Source organism: Paroedura picta, chromosome 2, assembly GCF_049243985.1.
Source record: "Paroedura picta isolate Pp20150507F chromosome 2, Ppicta_v3.0, whole genome shotgun sequence".
Lineage (NCBI taxonomy): Eukaryota > Metazoa > Chordata > Lepidosauria > Squamata > Gekkonidae > Paroedura > Paroedura picta.
The window spans coordinates 90,696,742-90,713,323 of NC_135370.1; the positions used below are offsets into that span (position 1 = coordinate 90,696,742).

A 16,582-nucleotide genomic window follows, 5' to 3' on the forward strand; every position below is an offset into this window, starting at 1 on the left:
ATGCTGAGCACTGGCCGCCTGGAGAACATCATGGGCAGAGTCATCAAGCATTTTCTATATAGCAGCCACAATTCCCCCGTTGGCACCTGATCTTTGCTGTGGGAATTTGTGTTTGTGTATACATATACCTCTCTACATGATGCACACACATGCAAAATATACTGTTTTTGAGGACTCTAGATACTGTTGTTCCCTGGAAAGCTGGCATCTCCCACCCCCACCCCCACCGCAAGCTCTCTGGCTTCTTCTTGTTTCTGGGCATTTCTGCAGCCTGAATATTTCATTCATGTCCCCCCTCCCCTTTATCATTCCTCTGGCTCTTTTAGAGAAAGATGTCTGTGTGTAAGTGTGCGCGTGTGCGTGGGCGGCCTTGAAAGGCTTTCTGTCAATCAACCCACTGAGCTGAAAAGAGACAGAGATATGGGGGAGAACAGTTTTAATGGGAGATGTGGGCAGCTGTTGTTACTGCTGCCGCCAGCCAACCATGCAGTTCTTCCCAGGGGCATCTTCACAAACAGGGAGAATGGGACTTTCCCCACTTAAAATGACCTCCCCCCCCACACACAGAAACATCTTTTCATCTGCAACAAAAGCATCAGCACAAGCAATATAAAATATGTGTGTGTGTGAGAGAGGGGGGAGGGGGGCCCTGAATAGAATTTGCCTTTTGACATCCGCTATGGTTGCTTACTCCATGATTCAAAAATTCATCTGTGCCTTGGGGTTAGCTGAGGGGTTAGAATTGTGTTGGTGTGGGAGAGACTGAGTCTCAATAGGCAGGGGAATTTATCTCAAGGCTGGAGAGATCCTGTAGAGATGGCATAGTATCTTCACACCAGTAGGTTTTAGGCATGAATGTATGAGATATATAGCTTGTGGAGGGGCAAATACAGCTTTTCAGTGAATGGGAGTTCTGCAGAGTGTCCAGAAAGCTTCGCAGAATGGAACAGGAGGCTGTTGGTATCCTTGAGAAGGAGGAGCTCAGTTCTAGACAGTTCTTCAGGGCCACAGGTCGAGTCTGCACTCTGTATGTGCACTATGTGCAGAGTCCCTTCTGGCTTACCGCTGCACAACTAGGGCTAACTCCAACTGTTTGTGTGCGCGCGCCCTTCCTGCCAAGTGAGCTCGGTTTGGAGCTCTGCATGGTGCGGCTGCTCGCGCCGCTGGGCGCTCTCAAAGGTGCCGGCAGCGTTTCCAGAAAGCTTCTTCCGACAGAAAGGGGAATGGCATTTGCGTTGATTCCCGCTCGGCGCCGTACAACACCGCGGGTGGGGGTGGGCTTCGCAATGTGCCGCGGGGCGGAGTTCTGCAGCGTTTGGGGGCTGTGAAGCTTTGCACCACGGAGTTGGGGGGGGGGCTTTGCAGTGGGTAAGAAGAGCGCGCACACCTCCTTCCAGCCTCTGCCGCCTTGGCTGGCGCTCTACTGGCGGTGGTCTCTTCCGCCCCCTGAGGGCCGCCCCCTCGCCTCTGGCTCCTTCGTTCCGTAGTAGCAGCACGGCGGGATTGAGCAGGTAGGGGCGCGGCGGGCAGCTGGCCTCAGAGGTGGGCAGGAAGCCCCTGGGGCCAGGCTCGCGCGGCTCGCGGGACCCAGGTGAGCCCACACTCCTGCAGCTGCTTGGGGCACGGGATGCTTTGCGGCCGGGTCGCCGGCGTGTGCAACCGCTCAGCGTCTTTCCTCTGCGGTGGCTTCCCATAAACAGCCGCCCGAGGGAGGGCGAGCTGGGCTGGGGGCGGCGGGGATGACTTGAGCTTGGCCAGCGGGAGCGAAAGCGCCGTCCTCGGCCCGGAGAATATCAACGCGGGTGGATCTGGTGCGGCTGATGTTGGCAGGCATGCGCGAGTCCGGTTCAGATTTTGTCGTGCGACGTGTGCACATTTCGAATGCATAGAAGAGAGCCCCGAACGATTCCCCAAGTGGTCAGTTTTTGCATCCCCCCCTCCCCGGCGGTTCACCTCCCCGTTAGCGCAGACACCTAGCGGAGTCTATCGTACAGTTCTTCCGGACACAGTCGACGTGCTTTTGATGGAGGAGGAAACGCTGCCCGGGTAATTTTTCTCCTTCCTAATGAAATGTGTTTGAAAGCCCGGGCGCAGATTCGCTGGGCAATGGAGGCAGAGACGCCTGGGAAGGAAATAGCCAAAGCGTGATCAGGTTTATCTGTGTGAGTGTGTTATAAATCACTCCATTGGGTTGCTAACCTGATTGCTTTCTGATTGCAGTCGAATAGCGTGACAACCTTTTTTTTTTTTTTTGGCAGTGATCTCCCAGAATAACATTGCCTGACTAAATCTGTGCTGATGATAAAACAATCAAAAGTCGCCATGGTACCCCATCACCAGCTAGACTAGATAGCACTGCTGAGAACACCCTTGTCTGCGGCCCTGCTGCTTATGGGTGTTGCACCCTTGATCTCTGAAAAATCTGAGTTGTCTGGAAGTGGCTGGAGGCACCAGCCCTTGGTGCAAAGGAAAACTTGTTCTAAATCAACCAGTCAACCACAATACCTGTGTCTGTGTAGAGCCATATACCTGGTTCTTCGCTTGAATGTAAGCTTTCTTTGGTCACAAGACTGTCTTAGGAAAATTTATTGGCTTTTTCTGGCAGCATAAGAAGAATTGGTTTTTGTACCCCTCCTTACTACCTGAGGGAGCCTCAAAGCACCTTATAATTTCCCACCCTTCCTCTCAACCTGTGAGGTAGGTGAGGCTGGGAGAACTGGCAGGGGAGACTATGGGTGGCCCAAGGTCACCCAGCAGGCTTCACATGGAGGAGTGGGGAATCAAACCTGGGTCTCATATAATTGGATGTATTAGAATTGTTTTAGTGAAGTAGGGACTAATTGCCATCTATATGCCATGCATTCAAATGCTGTTTGTGTTCTAAGGTCCTCAATCACTTGATCTGCTGGTGGTGGGCTTTTATCTTTCCACTGTTGTAATATGAGTCTTTTAGATTAGATGCAGTAAGGACACAAAGGGTCCATTTCCGTTGACCATAATTTCATCTTCTAGAGATGGGCAGACAGTTAAAAAAATTGCAAGAATCCTTAAAAAACAATGAATATTTTAATAGAAAATTGATAGAACAGCTTCTTCCCAGAAAAACAGAATGACTGGACACTCCTAAAAAAATCAGAGTCCAGTAGCACCTTTAAGACCAACATAGATTTATTCAAGGTGTGAGCTTTTGAGTGCAAGCACTCTTCCTCAGACACTCACAAAGTATAAACAGTATGAGTATAACTTTATTTCTCCCCTGTACAAATTAAAATATGTTCTGAGGTAAAGTTCAACGACTTGTAGTCAAAGAACTGTTTGGCATAGGTTTAAATATTGAAAGTCTATGTTCAAAGTTTAGATATTGTCTCCAGCCATTGGTTTGACTTGATTTTTTGCACTTTGGGATTTTTGCTGTTCAAATCAAACTTTACTGTGTGAAATGGGGTCTGTGTGCTTAATGCCAGGGCCTGATTTCAGAACCAGTGTGGTATAGCAGTTAAAGAATGGTGGACTCTGCTCTAGAGAACTTGGTTCTCCCCACTCCTCCACATGCAGCAGTCTAGGTGATCTTGGGCTAGTTACAGTTCTCTTAGAGCTGTTCTCACACAGCAGTTCTATTAGAGCTCTCTCCAGCCCACCTCCCTCCCTGTGTGTCTGTTGTGAGGAAAGGAAGAGCTCTAAGAAGTGTTTGCAAGCTACTTTGGGAATCCTTTAGGTAGTAGAAATTGGGGTATTAAAAAACCAGCTTTTCTTCTTCTGATCTCTGTGAGAGCGGGATGCATGCTGTAACTCCACAGAATCGCACTTTGCTATTAAATATGAGCAGAAAAGATCATTTTCTCATTGCAGTATAAAATAGATTGGAGTTTAGAACAGCATATCTCAAAAGGGTGAGGCTAAATAACATTATATTCACGGAAGGTGTGTTGTTCCCTTCCACTGTATTACCCAATACAGTAACTAGAATTGTTATGAAAGATGAGTCTACAGTATTAGGTGTAGGTCTAAAATGTTTCCTGTTGACGCAGGATAGAATTCACATATGACAGCAAATTTGAATCCGGGACCTTAGTGAGGCATTGAGTTTACCATTCTTGGGCAACATGTCTACTTAATTGTATGCTTAAAGCTGTTAAATCTGTATTCGGTCCCATTCAAGTGAATGTTGCCCTCTGTGTTGATGGATTATGTCTTGGAGCATGACCCATCTAAAACTGGTTGCAGGGAAACTATTTCCTATTGCCTGGTTTCCCAGATCTAGCTACTCTTTGGGCAGTCTGTTGTGTATTAATTACCTCCCTGTCTGATATACTTTTGTGTATCCCTGCATCCTGAGATATTCATTTCAGAGAGGGAGAAGGAAGAGAAGGGTGTCTGCTCTTTTTTTTTTTTTACCAAGTTATTCTTGATTACTGATATTAAAAATAAATGTGGAATTGTTTCCCATCATTAACATACTTAAGCCTCATCCATTATGGTTTAGCAATAGGAGCTGCAATCTGGACATAGTACTTGATGAAGCAGAAAAGTCTGGTAGTTTTTTTATTTTGTATAGCAATCACATATGTTCTTGTGACAGACTAAAATTAGGCCATTTGTTTAAAATCCAATTTAAACAGAAGTGTATTTTCTACTTTAATGGCATGAGCTAATTTATGTATACAGCGTCATATACTGAACATTTCAAATAGAAAAGAATCTATACTTGAACTGGCAGATTTTTTAAAAATGTAAATGCTAAGGGTAATGTAGGGTCACTCATGGGCTGTATTCCTTATCACAAGTTAGTTGCCGAATGTTACAGATATCCTCTTACATAAATAATCTTTGCTATGGTGATACATCTGCCTCAGCCTAACATGGACCACTATAACGTGGTGAAGGAAGTTTCCATGGTAAGGTGGCCTCTTCTAGAGGTGGTGGAAAAAATGTGGCTTAGCAGTATTGTTGTTGTTGTTGTTGTTGTTAGTTGCAAAGTTATGTCCGACCCATCGTGACCCCATGGACAATGATCCTCCAGGCCTTCCTGTTCTCTACCATTCCCCGGAGTCCATTTAAGTTCACACCGACTGCTTCAGTGACTCCATCCAGCCACCTCATTTAGCAGTATTAGGTGTAGGCTACAGTCTGGTGAGGGGTGAGAACCACAAGTAGGCTGTTTGGACATCTAAATCTGCTATATACTGCACCAAGTGAAATCATTGTTCTGCTTAGCCCTAGCCCAGTAGAGTCTACGTTGACTGGCAATAACTGACCACAGAGGGTCAAGCACGGACCTTTTCCCTAATCTTGCTACCTGAAATATTTTATCTGGAGATGCCCAGGATACAGCCTACAATTGTACATGTACAAAGATGTGTCCTACTACTGAGCTGCATTTCTTCATTCTTGGTTACTGGAAAGGAACAGAAAAATCACAGAAGGAGAACTATGTGAGATCTCTAGTTTCCCTGTATGTCAGACTTTCTTAACTTTTTTACCACTGAGAAACCCCTGAAACCTTCTTCAGGCTGCGAGAAACCCCAGAAGTTTAGAGAAACCATATTCGTGCAAAAGCATAGCTGTGTACATGCCTACCCGGGATCCCTCTTCTTTTTACCTCCTTTCGGGCCCATCATTGGCCATTCTGGGAGAGGGGGCAGGTCAACATGACTATTATATAGTCATATCACCAGAGCTGCAAGGGAGGGCAATATATAAATACAACAAACAAACAAACAAATAAATAAATAAAGTGCTAAACAAATTTAGAAAATATATTTAAAAATGATTAACTTGCAACCATTTGGGAAGCCCTTCCAGGGCCATCCGGAATACCCAAGGTTTCATAAAACCCTAGTTGAGAAAGCCTGCTGTAGGTAATGCCATCTTTCTTTGTATTCATGTTTGTGATTGGTATTTGTACTACTGTAACAATAAAGATTCTGATAAGTAGCCGTGTTGGTCTGAAGTAGCACAATAAAATCAAAGTCCAGTAGCACCTTTAAGACCAACGAAGATTTATTCAGGGGATGAGATTTGGAGTTTACTAATGTAACAGAATTCATTTTTGCTATATATTCCCATGGTCATGTAAGGAGTTCTTAGACTGAGGAAGAGTGCTTTCACTCAAAAGCTCACGCCCTGAATAAATCTTTGTTGGTCTTAAAGGTGCTACTGGACTCTGATTTTATTGTAACAATGAAGATACTCATCTGTTTTAAGAATTATGTTGTACTGAACATACTGTCTCTAAAACATTTCTCAGATCGTACTGCTTTTTTTTCTTCAGTGATTTGTTGGTTTATAGGCTTTTGCTCTTAAAGAGCAGCAAATGAAGGCAAGTCTTTTCCATGGTGGCACCTGTATTGTGGAACTCCCTCCCTAAAGAAGCTCGCTAAGCAAGTTTCTTCTCAGTGATTAGAAAAGGTTTTTTTTTTTTTTTTAGGAAGCCCCTTGTGGAGTGACTTTGACTCTCTGATATGGTTTAGTAGGCTGTTTGATACAGTGAACTGAGTGAATTATAGTTTTACTAGTTTCAAAGCCCCTTTATAAAAAGGGGTTTTGAAAGGGGAGAAGGGGTTTTGAAAGGGGTTTTGAAAGGGGAGTCCAGCAGGGAGGGAACCCCCAGCAGCCGCGCTTCGCGCGACTGCTGGGGGTTCCCTCGGGCGGCGGTCTGACGCTGCGAGAGGCGCTTTGCGCCTCTCACCACGTCAGTCCGGGAGCAACTGCGAGCCGCGCTGTGCGCGGCTCGCAGTTGCTCAGGCTGGGAATCAGAGGGACCAATCGGCAGGCGCTTTGCGCCTGCCGATTGGTCCCTCCGATTGTCTGTCGTGAGGAAGGGTCCAACCCGGACCCTTCCTCATCACGGACAAAGCCCACCTCTAGGGGGCTTAACGAATTATTTAGTCCATGGCGCCCGTGGCGCCACGGGCTGTTTAAAGATACTAGCTCTACATATACTTCATGTTTTTAATGATATATATTATATTTTAAGCTGCCTCAAGTGTTGTAGGGTGTTGTACAAAAGTAATAACAATAAGAGGCTGTACTATGAAAGACCAATCAGGTGAAAGAAGCATAAGAGCTGTTACAAGAAAGAAGATGGTTATGAGGTCTTGGTGGTATTACAGCCTCAACCTTGTAGCCTGAGCTAGTAGTCGAGGGTGTAAACTGCACGGAGCTTTTATTCCAACCCCAGATCGATTCAGTCCCTGCCCTCTACCCAGAATTCGATTTCAGTTTGGATTTTGGCCGATTTAAATTTTCCTTCTGCAGCAAGAAGGATTGATCCGGAGTGACCCTACCTTTATTGTGCGATATCTGAGACTGCTGTTTATCCTGAATAAAGAAAGCTCCATGGTAGAGAACATCTGATAGGCTACACCTGGTCATGTGACACACTTGCCTTAAAGGAGAAGCCCCTAACTTCTCTCAACTTCTGTCGGTCCTGGATTTTTCCTCCCTCCTCTGCCTTTTTCAATCCTCTCCCCCTCCCCTCCAAGAAAAGAAAGAGGCTCCCTGCCTGGGTCCTCTCCCCCCCCCCTTCAAGAAAAGAAAGAGGCTCCCCCCACCTTCTGAGCCTCCCTAACCACGTGCAAAAGACTTTCCTGTTTTAATGGGGAGGAGGGGGGAGAGGAAGACCCGAGTTCAAAGCGATCTGAATTCAACAGGATTGACAGTGGAATAAAGGAAGTAAGTGCAGACTCTGCCCAGGTGTCCAAGAAAAGGGACTGATAACTGCTACAAAGAGAGGAATATGAGGTATGCATAAAGGGTAAAGAAAACTTTATAGGGCTTGAAGACACCTTAGGGCCAAGCAGGGCAGGTGACAAAAATCTAGGTTTCACATCTGACAGTGATCAAAAGATTTATGGCTCATGGTTTCAGTCTGCAAGACTTTCAGACAGCTTTCAGTCTGCAAGAGCACAAGGGAAATGAATGCCCATTATTTGGTGGTCCAACGGCACATGAATGATTCAGATGAGATGCCAAAAACTTGTTCCCCTTCCATAATTGCCAATCTGAGGGGATTGTATCTTTACTCTCTGTGTCCCTCAATACCCTCTGTGACTAGAATAGGTAACTGAAAATGCTAGGTCCAAACCACATGCAAATCTTGGGATTTGGGGATTAACATTTCAACACGGTAAAACTGAAATAGTGAAGCAGATGTCCAAACATTTTTCCATTGGTAACTATGTAAGAAAAAGCCTATAATATAATATAAGCAAGACACCATGTAGAAAAAAATTAGTATGTATTTCAAGGGGCTGGTGTCAAGGCTGTCTTTGCTTTACAACCAGGTAACAAGAAACAGTTTTACGTGCAGTACTTTATGAGTATTTCCCAGATATGAAAGTAATGGGGTACAGTTCCAGGATACCATGTAGCTGCAATCCACAGGTTGTCAGTTTCCAATTTGTTTGTCATATTAAGGTGTTTCCTTTCCCTTTTACTTTTGTGTAAAAGACAGAGATTATGGAACTGTCACAATATGGCAAACTATAACATGAGGGCAGCCAATATGTGCTTCAGGTATTGGAGTATGAGCGTGAGGAAGGGAAGAATGGAGAATTCAGGTGATACTGATAACCACATTGTAAACCTGTAGTAAATCAGAGTCAGGTTAGAGTCTGGATTCTGAATCATAGCAAAGTCTTTTATACAGTACCACAAAATTATTCTCAGTGCCTGTTGACTTCTTGTAACCTCCACAGACATGCTAACAGAGCACAAGCATGAATAGTCTTTTAAAAAAACACGCACAAGGGGAATCCCAGGCAATACCAGATCTTGATTCATTGATTTAAACAGCTGCTGTTTGCACACTGGCAGTTCTGAACTCTGGAGAATATGTATGCATGCTGTTAGCACAGTTAATAGAAGCCAAATCCATAGTATTTTACAGCAGTTACCTAACTACAGTTACAATATCCAGTTGTAATGTTACTCCTAGATCTTAAAACTGTTCATGATATTTGATCTTAACTAGCATGAAACTAGGTCAATGTGTCATAGCTTGCAGCCAGAGGGGTCTTTGTCTAAGGAGTGAATTAAGATAGCCTCTTTCTCTCTGCTGTAAAGAAGATTTGATTGCTGATGTGTGGTAGCAGAGTACCATATGTGCAGTCCTTAGGTTTTTGCTTGCTTAGCCACTCAAACACATTTGTTAGCAATTGATGTATATTAATGGGTTGGGGAGAACAATTATTCTTTACTTGAAGATAATTTTGCTCCTGATTTGGACAAGTAGTTGTAAGTGTGCCAGTGTTTTTTGCCCAAAGATGTCAGTCAAAACCATCTTCCCATAAAAGTGATGAATCGTTTGAACCTACCTCTTAGGTCTGGAGCTTTGCCTCCATTTGTGCTATGCTCTGCCCATTGTAGAAGCAGTCCTCCTCCGTGGAGCCTATTCCTAGACAGTCATTTCTTGCAATGTAAGATTGCCCGTTTGGTGGGGGGGTGAACTTCTTTGCTCAATTTCAACACAATCTCAGAAAAAATGTAGAGGGCTTTTCATTGCCTCTGAGAATGTGGGTGATGAGCAATTGAAGCTGCCTTAGACTGAATCAGACGATGGACCCATCAAGGTCAATATTGGCTACTCAAGCTGGCTGCAGCTCTCCAGGGTCTCAGGCAGAGATCTTTCACATCATCTGCTATCCGATCCTTTGAATTGGAGGTGCTGGGGATTGAACCTGGGATCTTCTGCATACCAAGCAGATGCTCTCCTACTGAGCAACAGCTCTCCCTTCCCCTGAGAGAAGGGTGTCTTCCTTTTGGGTCAGTCCTAATTGCAAGTTCCATTGAAATAAACAGATGAAATTTACCAACAAGTGGGCTGAGTATTGCATAAATCCATTATTTATATATCTGCATTGTTACATTTTAAAACTGTTTGGCAAGAAGTGTTTGTAAATTATTTTTATAAAATAAAAAAGCTGCTTTCACATAGTAGCAGTTCCCAGTGTGAATATGCCCATTAATGGTAACATCTAAAAAGCAAGCACCATATCTGAATTTGGAGAAAGTAATGACTAGCTTTAGAAGTGCAAAGGATTATTCTTTCATCAGTACAGTATTGGATGATAGGAATGACCCAGCCATAGCTGAGCACTTTTAAGATCCATTGAGTACAGTGTGAGAACCTGAACTTTCTTGATATTGTTATATCATGCCAAGTATATTTGCTGCTGCCTGTAAAGTTCACAAAAATTTGGCTCGTCCCTTGGCTTTGATATCACTTTCTGAGAGATTTCTCAACATAAAAGTGAGAAAGCGAAGTGAACTTCGTTAGGGTTAATATTCTTCACTTAAAACATTGTTAAGTGTAAACATTTTTTTAAAATGCCTAATAAATATTGACACAAACATACTTTCGGGGGAAATTCCAGAACTATAGCCAAATCAGGCAGTTGCAGCAAAAGTACAAAATGTCTTGTAGCACCTTGAAAACTATATTGTGGCACAAGCTTTCATGAGTCAGAGCTTGATTTGGCAGATAAAGTATGGATTTGTATCTGACAAAGTAAGCACCACATTCAAAAAAGCTTATAGTACAATGAATGTATTAGTCTTTAGAATGCTACAGAACTCCTTGTCTATTTTGGAGGAATGTTTTTATATTCCTTTTTTGAAAAACGTCCATGCCATCACAACAGGAAAGACATTAAGTGTAGAAGGTTAAAGTCATGGCTGAATTTTGAAGGCTGCATTCAACAAACATTTTCTTTGTTTGCTTTTAACATCACATACTTGCTCTACTGTTCATTTAGAAAAAAAGGAGGACCTATGGACTAATCAGTTTTACCAAACTTGTTTTTGTGTAGAATAGCAATCTTTAAATTACCTAGATTTCACTAACACAAGACTATTAGAGCAGGATTCATAAACACTGGCAGTGCTGTCTTGAGCAGAGTTGCACCTTTAAAGTGCGTTGACTTCGCTGGATTTAGGAGGGTGAAATTCTGTTTAGGATTGCGATGTAAAAGTTCTGTTCACTCTTACATGAGATTAAGTCCCATTGAATTCAGTAGAATTTGATCCAATAAAGTTAACAAAATTGGCTGCATGGTAAATATTCAAGACCACCTTATAATTTAGTTTAAAAATCTCAAACCACCTGTGGTAGGAGGACCACAAGGGCCATTCATGGCCCTATGCCCTGCTGCTGGCCTGGCTAAGTTTAAAAACAGCCTGGGGTGGGGTGGCTTCCCTTCCCACAGGCTTGAATGTGATACAAAGATAGGCCCAGCTGGGAGAAAGGACTGCAAGGAAAAGAGGCCTCTGAGGGCAGACCAAAGGCAGATTGACTTGCAGGCAGCTTGCTCATGGGAGAAGCAGAGACAGCTTCCTAGAGAAGATTAGGTGAGCCGCTCCTTACATGAGATTCCAAATGTAGGGAAGGGACTGAAGATTAAAAGGGACATTATTTCTTAGCTGTGTGTAAAAGAGAATAACTAAAGGGTGAATGGCAGCTGATGATGAGGGTGGACAAAAAAGGGAACACCATGTGCCCTTGCCCTCTGAGGAACCCTGAGCACAGGTGTGACATCATCTTTTATCTTTGTAATATCAACTGAAGTGTTGCTATAAAGGTACGAGAGTATGGGTATCATCTATTTCTGTGCACACCCCACTGAAATGAGTGGGAATGGCTTAGAAAACTAGAACAAGTTATTTTAACACTTGCATTTGTTCAGATGGTATCTTAAATATGTGCCAAAAAGCTGCCTTGCAGTGTTTTTATGTTGGATCTAGCCTCCTTAGTTCTTGGACAGCTTGTCTTAATTGGTAATAACATTTAGTAAACCTTAAACGAAGGGAAAACTAAACAGAACAGAAGCATAGACCACACTGCAAATTTATTTATTTTATGTTTCATATAGTCCACCTTTCTCAAATGAACTCAAGGTGGATTACACATAATGAGTTAGTACAAACAACAAAATGGAACATTCAATAACTAATGCATTAAGATATTAGATGACTTTCTTTGCTGCTGTCACTGCTACTTCATAAGGCTTAGAATAAGGCTCTATAGCAATATCTGTCAGATTCTGTACAGGTTCTCCACCAGAGTGTTCTAGTTGCCTCCCAACCATTTTGAGATCACCCAGCTCAGTGGTAAACCATTGGGCTGGGTTTTGTCCCATAGGCGGGAGAGGTGAACAAGTTTCAAGGAGCTTTATGTTCTGTGATTCTACTCCAACCTCAATAGAAGAAATGTTTGGAATCCTAAAATTTCTCAGGGTATTCTGGAATCCAGAAGGATTCATGAGTCTCCATGGATGGATCATTTCAGTTGGGCCCCTACTAGTATTTACCTTGACTTTAAGTAAACAGTGGTGTGACCATGGTTCAGGGTGAACCTCTAGCCTTGAAACCAAGCTTTCCTTTAGGTTCAGTAGAATATTATGTCCAAGGTGTCACCTGTTTTCTATGTTGGGCCACTAAAACTAACCCAAGGCAATCAAAGAAGCTATAAAATCCTGGGTCAGTCCTGATGAGTTATTGTCAACATGAATGATCAGTGTTCTGATTGCACATGCCCAGCAGACAGACAAAGGTGTCAGAGTTGATCAGAGTCAGAGTATATATAAATATATATTTATACCTATATTAGGAACGCAACCGAAGAAAGGCAGGCCATGCCAACTAGCAATGCAGGCCAGAACAACAGGGCATGCCCAGCCGGGTGCTGTCGCCCTCCCGGAAGCAAGGAGGGCAGGGAATGGTGTGTGGCACAGCGCAGACAAGCAGCCTTATAAGGAAAAAGAGCCTCTTGTGGCGCAGAGTGGTAAGGCAGCTGTCTGAAAGCTTTGCCCATGAGGCTGGGAGTTCTATCCCAGCAGCCGGCTCAAGGTTGACTCAGCCTTCCATCCTTCCGAGGTCGGTAAAATGAGTACCCAGCTTGCTGGGGGGTAAACGGTAATGACTGGGGAAGGCACTGGCAAACCACCCCGTACTGAGTCTGCCATGAAAACGCTGGAGGGCGTCACCCCAAGGGTCAGACATGACCCGGTGCTTGCACAGGGGATACCTTTACCTTTACCTATATAAGGAAAGGGTGATTCTTTAATGTTTATAGTACTGAATGCTGTGAAGCGTAATCTGCAGTCACCACACTCCTGATAGGTTATGAACATGGAACTAGAATTTGATACTTTTCAGAATTGTACAGCTAACAGCTAATTATTATCTTATTTATATTATGTATGAAGCATTGCAAGTCTCGGATTTAAGGACTATAATGGGGACAAGTTACAGTGAATTAATTACCTAAGGACAGGGATGTTATATTTAATCCATTTACACAAAATAAAGATCCCAAATGTATGATTATGCACTTCAAAATCGTTGTACAGAGAAACTTTAATCTTATTGGACATAACTAACTTGCACTTGAGTGTAAGACAGCCCCTTTCTTTTTTGTATAGCATACCTGGGGGATGGGGTTGGAACTAGTCCTGCATTTCAGTAAATACAGTGTTAAAGCTTCCAGGGCCAGTACATTTCAAAGATTTTACAGGCCAGTCTCCAGAATGCTGTTTTTCATAGTAATTTTGATTACCAGTTGATATATAAAAGCCTTATGTAAAAATGAGCACTCAACATTTTCTAAAGAGTTACCTATGGTGGTGACCGCAACAAATTCATACTGAATGTCTTCAGAGAGAGTGAAATGCCTGAAGCTTTAACTGTTACTTGCCATGCTGTTTCTGTTCATTAAAAAGATGTTATAAAATGGTTTAATGTTTCTGGGTAACTTTTGTTCCACAGAAAAAAACAAGGAAAGTTTATGTTCATATTGGAATTTTCAGAAGTAGTTAAGATAGAAAAGTCCTTACTATAGTTTTAGTACATATGTTTTTGCAATTATTGTACATTTCAAGATGATTCTTTTTCATTTACTGTATAATATAAATGTAATTTTAGAAACCCACTTTGAAAGCTTTTTAGTCAAAAAAAATCCAAGACAGTACATTGGCAGACTATTATAGTATGTCACCATTGATGTTTAAAAGGGGCAAGGCTGTATACCAAATGGGTTTTCTCACCGGGAAACTACTATGATTGCCTTAAAATGCAGCACCTGGAGTGTCTATCTTCTGTTACTGAAAAAAAAAACCACACACAAAAGTGCAAGGACACATGTCGGGAAAAACAACCTGAGTAAAAGGGCTATGAGCAAAGAGGAGCGGAACAAAGAGATCCAGGGCCTGTCAGAACTACCACAGTTCCACAGGGCCTACAGAGTGGAGCTCTTCCACCAGGTATTTGATTGAGGCCAATGACAACACCGATTCGGCCCCCAGATCCCCCTGCCATCCTGATACATTCACTCTATAGGAGTGTAATTGTGATGTTACTTTTATGTGAATAAATGTTCTATTGTTACCTATGTTATGATTATTGTTGATGATGCCTCATTGTTAATGACACAATTATCGAACTATGTTGCACTGTATTACACAATTTACATTCTCTATAAACTGTTCTGAGCTGCAAGGGAGCAATGCTGTAAGAAAAGGATATTGATCAACTAGTAGATGTGTAACTAATAGATGAAATTTATTAGTATGAAATTTACTTGTAGTAAACCATAGGTAGGAAAACAGGCACAGAGCTGGATGATAAAGCTAAATTTGTACCGAAATGGAGCCAACTGGGGCATCCCCCCCCCTTGCCGACATGCTGTAGGTGGAGAAGTGCGTCCACATGGGCCTGGCATGGCATGGCTTACGATGGTGCCTGCGGTGACAAAGGGAACACGGAAAATATCCTTAATGCAGGGCACTGGAGCTCTAAATTGAGCCAAGCCTGGGAGACAGGGATTAGCCCCACTGCCATATGAGTGCTCGTCCGATCTTTTCCCCTCATGCGGAATTCGCCCGGGTGAAACAAACAGGACAGCCACTCTTTCTGACAGGATTTCTTTACCTTTAAAAGCTACATGGTTGGATCCTTTTCCAGCATGAACATGAAGCGATGGCAAAGTCCTCATCAGTTTATCATGTAACTGGTAAAGGTACTTTCACCTGGACTGGTTATGCACTTACTTTTTTCCCCCCTCTGTAAAGTTTGCCGGATTCTGATCGATTTGAACCCATATCTACAGCCTTCCTTTTTGCCAATTTTAAATACGTTGTCCTTCTGCATTTGCATTGTCCCAATTTTTGGTCTTGATTGGGTGGAGGGTCGGATCTAGCCAGCATTGAAGGAGCACATGGCTCGAGAGTGCTTCATTTCCTGCCTTTTGACTCAGCCAGAACAAGCTGGGGAGGAGCAAGTGGAGCACGAGGCTGCTTGTTTTTGTTTTCCTGAAGGAGTGGTGGTGGTGGGAGGGGAGGCAGCAGCAGCTTCACAGAGAATGAGGAGGGGAAAATAAATCCAAGAGACCAATCTCTGCTGTGAGAAGTGTGGGCTTTTGGAGTGCAGTCACTTTAAAACAGATCCCAAAATGAGGGCAAAAATAAGTCTTCTTGCAAGCGAATGACAACCGGGAACCAAGAAGTCTTTGAACTAATGCCCTGACCAATCAGTGACAGACTGTTTCGCTATGTCAGTGTTGGAGGCATGAAGGAAGGGGAGGAAGTAGCGAGGTATATCCACTCCTTGATATCACAAAGAAAAGGTAGTGTCACCGTGGACTTGATCCTGGATGTTGTAGAGGGAAAATTTAAAGCGCCAAAAATAAAAATGGAAATTGATTAAGATGCAGAGGGGCAGGGTTTATTTGGGCTGAGAGAAGGTAACAAGCCCTGTGCAGACTCGACACTGGTGGGGAGGAAAGGAGGCCAAAATGGACACATGTAACAGCAAAGAGGTTTTTAATTCAGGATTTTTTCTATGAAGACACCTGGGAAGGACATGTCTTGCCTAATTTGACCATCTGAGAGTATGTCCAGAGATAATTTCTTAGAGAAAGAGCTTTAGATTTTCTGATATTTTAAATAGCTACCAGACACTTTCTAGATCAAGGTTTGCATACCTAGCAAACTTCTAGAGTTTCTGGAATTAATTTCTTTTATTTTTTGCTTGCTGTGTCTAACAATGTTAGTTGTAATTTAGAATCAATCCATCTTGTGCTTGTCTGCTGCCAGAACTAGCTAAAGTTAGCTTTAAAACAGGAGCATTAGGCTTAAGTCAAACTAATGATTGCCAAGGCTAGAAACTACCAAACCTTATTTAACCTTAAAGGAAATTAAAATTTGACTTATTTTACTTATTACTCCCTCCCAAGAGCAGTTGAAGTTGGCCTGAAAGAGGGCTCATTGCTCACTTCATATACACTTACTCCATTTTTGCTTGTGATATCAGCAGATATCCTTTGTTTTTAAACCCAATGAAACATAGAGGGAAGAAGATATCTGTTCAGTGCTAACACAATAGCCATTCTATCTCTTAGCCCTTACCAAAAATCCAATTATCCCAAGTAGTTTGGCCACATGTAATATCATCTTCTCAAGTAGTAGGGAACATTTTATCACGCACATAGTTAAATATCTGATTGTGTTAGAAAGTACTTTCTGTTAGCATTGGGTTAGGACTCGAACCCACAATCCTAAACCAGGGATTGTGGGTTCGTGTCCCATCT

At 43.0% G+C, this 16,582-nt stretch overlaps 1 protein-coding gene across 12 annotated transcripts in view; it reads left to right on the forward strand.

The window, feature by feature from the left end:
- PTPN5 (protein tyrosine phosphatase non-receptor type 5) overlaps positions 1-16,582 on the forward strand; it is a 161,436-nt gene that overhangs the window by 55,361 nt on the left and 89,493 nt on the right. For 3 of the 12 annotated variants that reach the window (XM_077321566.1, XM_077321565.1, XM_077321568.1), the window contains exon 1: positions 1,340-1,511. The exons of 2 other annotated variants lie outside the window; for them this stretch is intronic. The gene's annotated coding sequence lies outside the window, so the exon portion shown is untranslated. Of the gene's footprint in view, positions 1-1,158; positions 1,180-1,339; positions 1,592-1,691; positions 2,047-16,582 lie in introns of those variants that run through there. 7 more of the 12 variants (XM_077321556.1, XM_077321562.1, XM_077321555.1 and 4 more) reach the window with 5 other exon arrangements.